Source organism: Mizuhopecten yessoensis, unplaced genomic scaffold, assembly GCF_002113885.1.
Source record: "Mizuhopecten yessoensis strain PY_sf001 unplaced genomic scaffold, ASM211388v2 scaffold5519, whole genome shotgun sequence".
Classification (NCBI taxonomy): Eukaryota; Metazoa; Mollusca; class Bivalvia; order Pectinida; family Pectinidae; genus Mizuhopecten; species Mizuhopecten yessoensis.
Genome location: NW_018406089.1, coordinates 1,843,162 through 1,852,843, shown reverse-complemented (window position 1 = coordinate 1,852,843; position 9,682 = coordinate 1,843,162). Strand labels below are relative to the sequence as shown.

The window sequence follows — 9,682 nt, the reverse complement described above, 5'->3', positions numbered from 1 at the left end:
AACCAATCACAGGGCTGAGAGGTCATATTACATGGGTCAATACGCAAAAAAATATGACATGGGTATATTAACCTGATAACATAGTACATTATGTGATAATAAATGTTATTGAATATCATTTTCAGTAGATATTCCTCTAAATACTCTTACATACGCCGATATCAAGTTTATGGTAAATTAATTGTTACATAGTTTAGTCCTGTAGCAACAAAATGTTACTAACGGAATGTCACTTAATGTTATTTCCGTGCAACAGTTCCTGATCCTCTTTGATATAATTGTTAACGTTATATATATTGTATATTTTTCTGTTTAATAATTAAATTTTATTTATTTCTCAACATCTTTGAAAGATTTATCCTATTTTTGTATTAATCATTCCCTTGTTGGCTCTAATGGTAGCGCAGGCAGTCTTAATTGGAGATAACCGGAGTACCTGGAGAAAATCTCACGTTGTCAGGCAAGTTACCTATTGCAAATACTCTTACACGTTTGATCTGGGAATGGAACTCTAGCCGTCTTGGTTCATTGTAAAAGCCAAGTTCGCTAGCTACTAAGTCACCTGACCACCCCATTTTTCTTTTCCGGTTGGTACGAGCGTAATGACCTTTTGATTGTATCCTGTTATTATTTATTTGTTCATTCCAAAACTTGTCAACTCCGTGTTTCAAACTATCAAGTGGCAGATACTAGGTGTGTCAGGAAAATATTTTGATAAATTTCGTTGAATTTTGGTTATGCATAAAAATCATGAATACATGTAGTTTATTACATACCAGGTACACAGTCATAGACTTTCTACAATAAAGTTTTTACACTTAAAAGTTCATGAAGAATTCCCGACACCTTGAGTACCGGAGACGGTACCGCTAAGTTTTCAACTGACGGAAGGGAGGCAACTCTCATCATCCTACAAACACATTCGGCAATTTCGGACTATAAGATGCCTGTCGCTGAAGTTTTTAAGCGACGGGTCTTGGTGCCATTTAATTGTTCTATAAGAAAAAAATATATATACAAAAACGTAACTGACGAATTAGATTCATTTAACATGCATATTAGCTTTAACAATGCACAACAGCTCCACGCCTGTATTGGAACCCTGGATATCCCATTACAATTTACTGTCGTCTCTCTAATCAAATGAAATACCTGATCAGCGGTGATTCCCAGACCAACGTGTCTATTTTGATATCCTTGATGAATACGATGAGGCTAGTGTATGGATGAAAAACTACAGTGGCAATCTTTAGTGGTTTGCTTGAAGCAGAACAGGGCTTCGAAATGCAATGGTGACCCTGGAAAGAACAGCAGAGGTCACCAAGTCGAGTGGCAGTGCACATGTTAAAACTAATAATTTCTTGATCTTTGCTCAAGATGCAATAATATGCTTTCGACATGCTTGTTTTGCGGTGTAAGTAACAAACGTCTGTGTTGATGTCTATAAATGACTGGTTTGTGCGATCATCCCAATAACACCTGTTTTCTTTCCACAGCTTTTTATTTTTATAATCCGGAAACACAACAAACAGCATCAACTATACAACCATTATATAAGTCACTCTTTGTACCCCGGCTCTTGCTGAAAGGCAACTGAGCTATCCACTGCGCCATTTGACCACATACCTTATTATTTTCATATGCATCTTATTTTATTTTTTTGGAAAAACATAATTCTCCGTTACTCGAACTGATGTTCGTTTTACTGATAAAAAAATTAAACCAATCAAGATTGGCGGACAACACGACCTCGGATGTAAGACATCTCAAGGTGTAGAACATCTCACAGTGTAAGACATATCACGGTATAAGATATTTCAAGGTGTAAGACATCTAACGATGTAAGACATCTCAAGGTGTAGGACATCTCACGGTGTAATATATATCACGGTGTAAGACATCTCACGATATAAAACATCTTACAATGTAGGACATCTTACGGTTTAAGATATCTCACGGTGTAATATATATCACGCTGTAAGATATCTCACTGTGTAAGAAATCTAAAGATGTAAGACATCTCACGGTATAAAACATCTCACAATGTAGGACATCTCACGGTGTAAGACTTCTGACAGTGTAAGACATCTTACGGTGTAAGACATCTTACGGTGTAAGACATTTCACAGTGTAAGACATCTCACAGTGTAAGACGTCTCACGATGTAAGATACCTCACGGTGTAAAACATATCACGGTGTAAGACATTTCACGGTATAAGACATCTAACGTACGGTGTAAGACATATAACGCACGGTGTGAGACATCTCTCGGTGTAAGACATTTCACGGTGCTAGACATATCACGGTGTAAGACATCTCTTGGTGTAAGACATCTCACGGTGTAAGACATCTCACTCACGGTGTAAGACATATCACAGTGTAAGATATCTCAAGGTGTAAGACTCACGGTGCAAGACATCTCAAGGTGTAAGACAACTCAAGGTGTAAGACTCACGGTGTAAGACATCTCAAGGTGTAAGACAACTCAAGGTGTATGACATCTCACGGTGTAAGACATGTCCCGCATGGTGTAAGACATCTCACAATGTAAGACATATCAAGGTGTTAGACATCTCACGGTGCTAGATATGTCACGTTGTAAGACATCTCACAGTGTAAGACATCTCACGGTGTAAGATATCTCACGGTGTAAGATATCTCACGGTGTAAAACATCTCACGGTATGTGACTTCTAACGTACGATGTAAGATATATAATGCACGGTGTAAGACATCTCTCGGTGTAAGACATATTTTACGGTGCTAGACATATGACGGTGTAAGACATCTCACGGTGTAAGACATCTCACGCACGGTGTAAGACATATCACATTGTAAGACATCTCAAGGTGTAAGACATCTGACGGTACTAGACATATCACGGTGTAAGACATCTCACGGTGTAAGACATCTCACAGTGTAAAACATATCTCGGTGTTAGACATCTCAAGGTGTATGAAATCTCACGTTGTAAGACATCTCACGCATGGTGTAAGACATCTCACAGTGTTAGATATCTCACGGTGCTAGACATATCACGGTGAAAGATATCTCACGCACGGTGTAAGACATCTCACAGTGTAAGACATATCACGGTGTAAGACATATCACGGTGTAAGACATCTCAAGCACGGTGTGAGACATATCAGGTGTATGAGATCTTAGAGAGATAACATCTTACAGTGTCCGACATCGCACAAACTTTATTATATCTCAAAATGCATCGCATTTTTCAAAGTGTATGCCATCTCACGGTGCACGACATATAACGGTTTAAAACATCTCACTCACGTTATAAGTAATATCACAGAGATAACAACTCACCCAGAGTATTACATCTCACGTTGTTGATTATATCTGACAAAGTGTGACACCTCTAATACATGTAGTATATAACATATTACACACACGTACGTTGTACGTGGTTACAAGGCTAAAATAGCTGTGTTCAAACACCATTGTGAACCTCTTGTTGCTTATCTTTTTAAAAAGATAAGTTTTTATCATCAATGACAGTGGTTTATTGCCAATACACATAACAGCAATTGAAGTGATTTTTCTGAAATTTATGTTATACCGGAAAAGATCTCTTCGCGTGTGGATGATGAGTGTATCCGTAGCGTAAACGATGTCGCCGATAAGGAAGATTTTTGCATAACTACTCGAGCCATGACTAATTAGGAAAAATCCTGTCTTATTCTAACATAAAATCACCTAAACCAAAATTCTATGAAACATCTGACGTGTTCTACGATAAACTATCATCCCTCTCATAAATTAAGGAGCCGAAGCTTCATTCTACAGCCAACATGGTCTGATGCATCCTGTTATATGTGGTACCTGAAGGACGGAAACGTTCACGAACGAGGATTCTAATCGTACATCTAGACCAACTTGCTGGTAAGAAGGATATTCAATTTCAAATCCCTATAGAATTTATTGTCTTAGATGTTGTAGTGTAAACGAAAGAAAAATATGACTCCTATCGGGGCATAGGGGCCCTATAAATGGACAAGACGAAGAGCTTCCTAGAAATCTAGCTACTTTCGTTTCGGAAATGACAAGTACAAAATTTGATAACGTACTACTCATTAAGGAAATTTCAACTATATCATGTCGGATAATAAGAGAAGTTTTGTACCTTGAAATAAGTTTGTTCTCGGGGTTTCTATGTCCTCAAAACAGCTAGCTTCATATGAAGAAGATCGTCCACGGACGATGTGGCCGCGCTATAGTGTCATCTCACAGAGTTGTAAATACCAATTTCAGAAGTCGGAAAAAGAGAAAACAAAAATATCCATAATTTTATATCAGCATTATCATTGTGAGCCTTTAACTAACCTAAGTTCTGACGTTATACGCTACAATATTGTGCGCCTTTAACTAACCTCAGTTCTGACGTTATACGCTACAATATTGTGCGCCCTTAACTAACCTCAGTTCTGACGTTATACGCTACAATATTGTGCGCCTTTAACTAATTCAGGTTCCTTTGCAATGAGTTACGTTATCAATTTATGCATTAATATCACAATCAAATTATGACGTTACCCAACACGTTTTTATTGGCGTACCTTTAACTTATTCTAGTTCTGACGTAACGCGCTACGATTACGATGTGTATGTTTAGCTGATTTTAACTTTGACGTAAAACGCTTCAACATCGCGTTTTGATATACCAGGCTATTATAAATTTTCATTTACAAGGAAAACCAAAGGTGGAGGTATGGTTATCTTCTACAAACAATCGTTAAGAAACAATTTATCTCTCGAATATCAAATCCATAATAGCATTGTAATGCTTAAATATTCAAAACAATATGTCAATATTTCTTTTATATTCTGTTATTTTCCTCCAGAGAATAGTGTATTCTATCAAAATGAAAACAATATAGACCTCTTCTTAATCTTGGAAGAGCTGCTCTCCCAATACAAAGAGAGGGGTGATGTATATGTTACTGGCGATTTAAACTCTCGCACAGGTTGTAAATACGATCTCATAGTAAATGATGGTCTAAATGATTCTCTGTTGAACATAGTTGAAATGTTGAATTATAATAATGATGAGGATATAATCACACGTAAGAACGCCGATACGTATGTCAACAATATCGGTAGAAAATTATTGTCTATGTGTATTGCTTCTGGTTTCCGTATTGTCAATGGTCGCCATTCTGGCGATAAAAAGGGAAGTATTACTTTTTGTAGTCACAACGGAACCAGTACAATTGACTATGTTTTAGCAGAAACCGGTAAGTTTAGTAATATTCGTGACTTTTCTGTGGGTCATTTCACAACAATTTCTGATCACTCTCCATTGTGTTTTAGCGTAAATTATAGAACAAACTACGAATACTGCGAAAAGAATACAAACACTAAGTCAAGAGTTGCAAGCGATTTTGTCAAATGGAAGGATGAAAACAGGGAATTGATTAAAACGAAATTAGTAGAAAATGAAATCGCTTTAGGACGAGTTAGTGAAATAAACGCTAAAACGCATTGTGATGTTGACGACATGGTCGACATTTTTGTAGTTTGGTAAATGCTGTTGTTATGCCTTATTGTGATGTAAAACATGTACAGACATGTGGGTTATATCTAGTAACAAGAAAAACAATCCCGTCAAAAATGACAAGCCATGGTTCACTTATGAGTGTAGAAATAGGCATTGAGAATACAAAACTGCTCTGACAACCTTTAACAATGATAAGTCACTAGCTAACCACAGAGTTCTAATAGATAGGAAACGCTCTTACAAAATATTAGAAAACAGGCTTAAGAGAGAATATAAGAGATACGAAGGTGATATGTTAGAATTAGTCAGACGAAACAACCCTAGACAATTCTATAAATATTTTGGTAAAAGAAAAAACCCTGTTTCTGCTGCTTCATCAAATATTGGCTTGGATGATTTTTTATCTCACTTTAAAAATCTTAATATCGGACAATCTGAAAGTACCGAAGATATTATAGAAGAAAACTGTGAGGCAGATTATGAAGAGTTAGATAAACTTATAACAGAAGATGAAATTGTAGTTGCAATCAGAAGATTAAAAAGAAACAAAAGCTGTGGTGAAGACAAAACCCTAAATGAGCTATTTTTAGATTGTAAAAATGAACTTTTACCATGTATAACTAAAATATTCAATAATGTCTTCAAATCCGGGTATTTTCCGGAAGCCTGGTCCAAAGCATGTGTTGTTCCAATACATAAAAAGGGAGATATTGATGACCCTAACAACTACAGAGGCATCTCATTACTAAGCTGTTTGGGCAAATTATATACTGGAGTGTTAAATCAAATGCTACTTAAATGGGATAGTGAACATAATATAATTACCGATGCTCAATTTGGATTCAAACCTGGTTTTTTGACGGTAGACGCCATTTTCGCATTACAAACCTTAATTACTAAAACATTAAAAGCGAAAAAGAGACTATACTGTTGCTTTATAGATTACACAAAAGCATTCGATTTGATTGAAAGAAGTTTTTTGTGGTCTAAACTCATAAAACATGGAATCAAAGGGAAAATGTTGAAAATTATTCAGTCGCTATATAAAAATGTAAAATCATGTATAAAATTTAATGGTTTGTTATCAGAGTACTACCCAAACAAAATCGGTTTGTTCCAGGGAGAAATTCTGTCACCGATTCTATACAGCCTCTATGTAAATGATTGCGAAATGAAATTTATCACTGAAAATTGTCCATCTATTGAAATAGGTCTCTTAAACTTGTTTTTACTTATGTATGACGATGACACCGCATTGATTGCGGAGACACCAGAAGCATTGCAGAAACCTTTAGATTCATTATATGTATATAACTTAGAATGGAAGTTAAAACTCCATATCCCCAAAACCAAGATNAAAAATAATTTCAATATTAGTACAAAATGTTCAGTGTTTGATACATATGTCAACAGCATACTCGAGTATGGAAGCGAGATATGGGGCTTTCACAAAGCACCAGAGATAGAAAAGCTCCATTCTGGGTTTTGTAAACGATTGCTTGGTGTCAAAAAAAGTACAGGTACTGATTTTGTATATTACGAGCTTGGTAGACAGTCACGTTACATAAATAGAAAGTTAAAAGTTATAAAATACTGGTTAAAATTAAAAGAATCCAAAAATTGTATATTGGCCACATGTTTAGAAGAGCGATTAATAATGAATGATGATTGGATAAACAATATTAAACAAGAACTAGATAAACTTGGTTTATCTTACTTTTGGACTAGTGATGCTATAAATGGAAATATGTACAAAGTAGTAGAACAACGATTTAAAGATTGTTACACCCAGGAAATGAGAGCAAGAATTATAAATGCTGCCAGAGGTGACCTATACAAACATCTAATTGATCATTTTTGCATGCAATATTATTTACTGAAACCTCTTGATAATATATATAAAAAATCTATAGCCAGTATTAGATTGTCATCACACCAGTTAAAAATCGAAAATGGCCGCTATCACAACATTGATAAGAGACGCAGAATATGTGAATGTTGCCAAAGTTTTGAAATTGAAGATGAGTTCCATTTTATACTGCAATGTCCATTTTATATAGAAATTAGACAAAGGTATATTAAAAGGTATTATTATAAATCACCTAGCGTTTTCAAACTTGTGCAACTGTTAAGTATAACTAATGTTAAGGAACTAAATAATCTTGGAAAATACATTCATTTTGCCTTTAAGAAAAGAAAAACGCACTTTGGCTAAAAGTGAATATTATCGATATATATATCACATATGTATTTCAGGTATATTTCGAATTCTAAGAAAAGCATGACATCGCTGAAAACGAATTATTACTTTTACTTCTGTCTGTCTGTATAATAGTAGTATGATTGCTGATGTTGTACAACATATATGTATTATTAAACTTAATCAATAAGTGGAACATAAGTGGTAGATTAATTCAGTACCAATGTAATCCCATTCAAGGTAACATTGGCTCATCTCCGTCAAAATATGTCTGTTAAGTTAAATTTAACTTAAGTTAATTTTTCTTGTACTATTATGTTTATGATGTATTTTATACATACATGTTTATGTTACTCTCTGTGTTCGGTATGCTTGTCATGCGAGATCACTCTCCAAATACGTATGCAATAGGTATGTTTTGTAACCATGTAGACCTTGGCATTCTGTCGTTAAGTAAAGAAAAACATACTTTGGCTAAAAGCGAATGTTATCGTTAAACACCTTTCATATGTATTTCAAGTATCATTTCGAATGCAAAGAAAAACATGCCTAGACTGAAAAATAATTATTACTTATACTTCTGTGTGTGTGTGCGTGTGTGTGTGTGTGTGTGTGTCTGTCTGTCTGTCTGTCTCTGTGTGTGTGTCTGTCTGTCTGTGTGTCTGTCTGTCTCTGTCTGTCTGTCTGTCTGTCTCTGTCTGTATGTCTGTCTGTCAGTATAATACAAGTATTATTGCTAATGGTATAAAATGTATATTCATTAAACTTAGTAATAATTGGCATTTATGTAATCGCAATCAAGATAACATTGCCGAGGAGTTACCTCCCGTCTCTGTTAGTATATTGTTTGTGTATCGTATACAGACATGTATATGTTACTTTCTGTGTTCTGTATGCATGTCATGAGAGATCACCCTCCAAATATGTATGTAATATTATGTATTATATTTATGTATGTCCATGGGTCGTAAGGCCCCCGGAATAAACTTGAATTGAATTGAATTGTAGTGGATAACACACCAAGGCTACTAGGGTTCGATTCCTTGATTGGACATGAAAAGGTATGGGGTCGCCTGCCTGACCACGCGAATTTTCGCTTGGTGTTCCGGTTTACTCCAAACTTTCCATCTAACCTGGTCAAGACGACCTCTTGGGAGTAAGATATCAAAATTCCAACATAGCGCGTTGGCCCTTTTCTTGAGATAATCGTCTGCATGTGTCACCAATGTCAAAAATAAACTTCCGGGTCAGGGGTAGAGGTAAACACAGGACTTTTCACACAGCACCCTGTACAAAAAAATAATGCACAATATAAATATTTGACACAGAAATTGTTAGATTGATATTTCCACAGTATTTTAACACCAAACTTTTACACAAACACTTTTACACTGAACCCGGAAGCATTTAATTGTGACCTCAGTCCTATTATAGGACCTTTTTTTATATTTGAAGGTAATTTTTTCCTGAAACTGTAAGCAATTTGGAACGTGTTGGTGAAAACCGCATAATTTTAAGACATATAAAACAGAAGTTATGATGAATTAAAAAAAAACCTATCATACTGTGATTTTGTGCTGAGTTTGACAGACATTTTCTGCACTGTATTTCTAACTACAAGGGTCAGGGAAAATATCATGTCTTCTGAAAAAAAGTGTGATATTTCAATTCTGTAAAGTGATTTATGAAGTAGAATAATATCTCCACTTACTCAAATAAAGTGTTTACTATTTTAATCTTCAACTTAAGTTTTTTTAAGAATTTAAATTTAAATTTTTGCTTTAAATTTTTAATTCTTTCATTAAATGAATATTAAAACAGTGCCAAAACCATCATTCAGTCTCCATATCTACACAAAAGACAATTACATTTATCATAGAGATAACTTGCACGCATGGACGCACCCACAGCCACCTGCATACACACACATAGACAGATAGCCAGTGCCAAAGGCGGGGGTGGGGGGG

At 35.4% G+C, this 9,682-nt stretch overlaps 1 protein-coding gene across 1 annotated transcript in view; it reads left to right on the top strand.

Annotated features, from left to right (window-relative positions):
• Window positions 1-3,719: 3,719 nt before the first annotated feature.
• LOC110450842 overlaps window positions 3,720-9,682 on the top strand; it is a 44,480-nt gene continuing 38,517 nt past the window's right edge. Inside the window, exon 1 of the mRNA XM_021498614.1 lies at window positions 3,720-3,900. The gene's annotated coding sequence lies outside the window, so the exon portion shown is untranslated. The remainder of the gene's footprint in view (window positions 3,901-9,682) is intronic.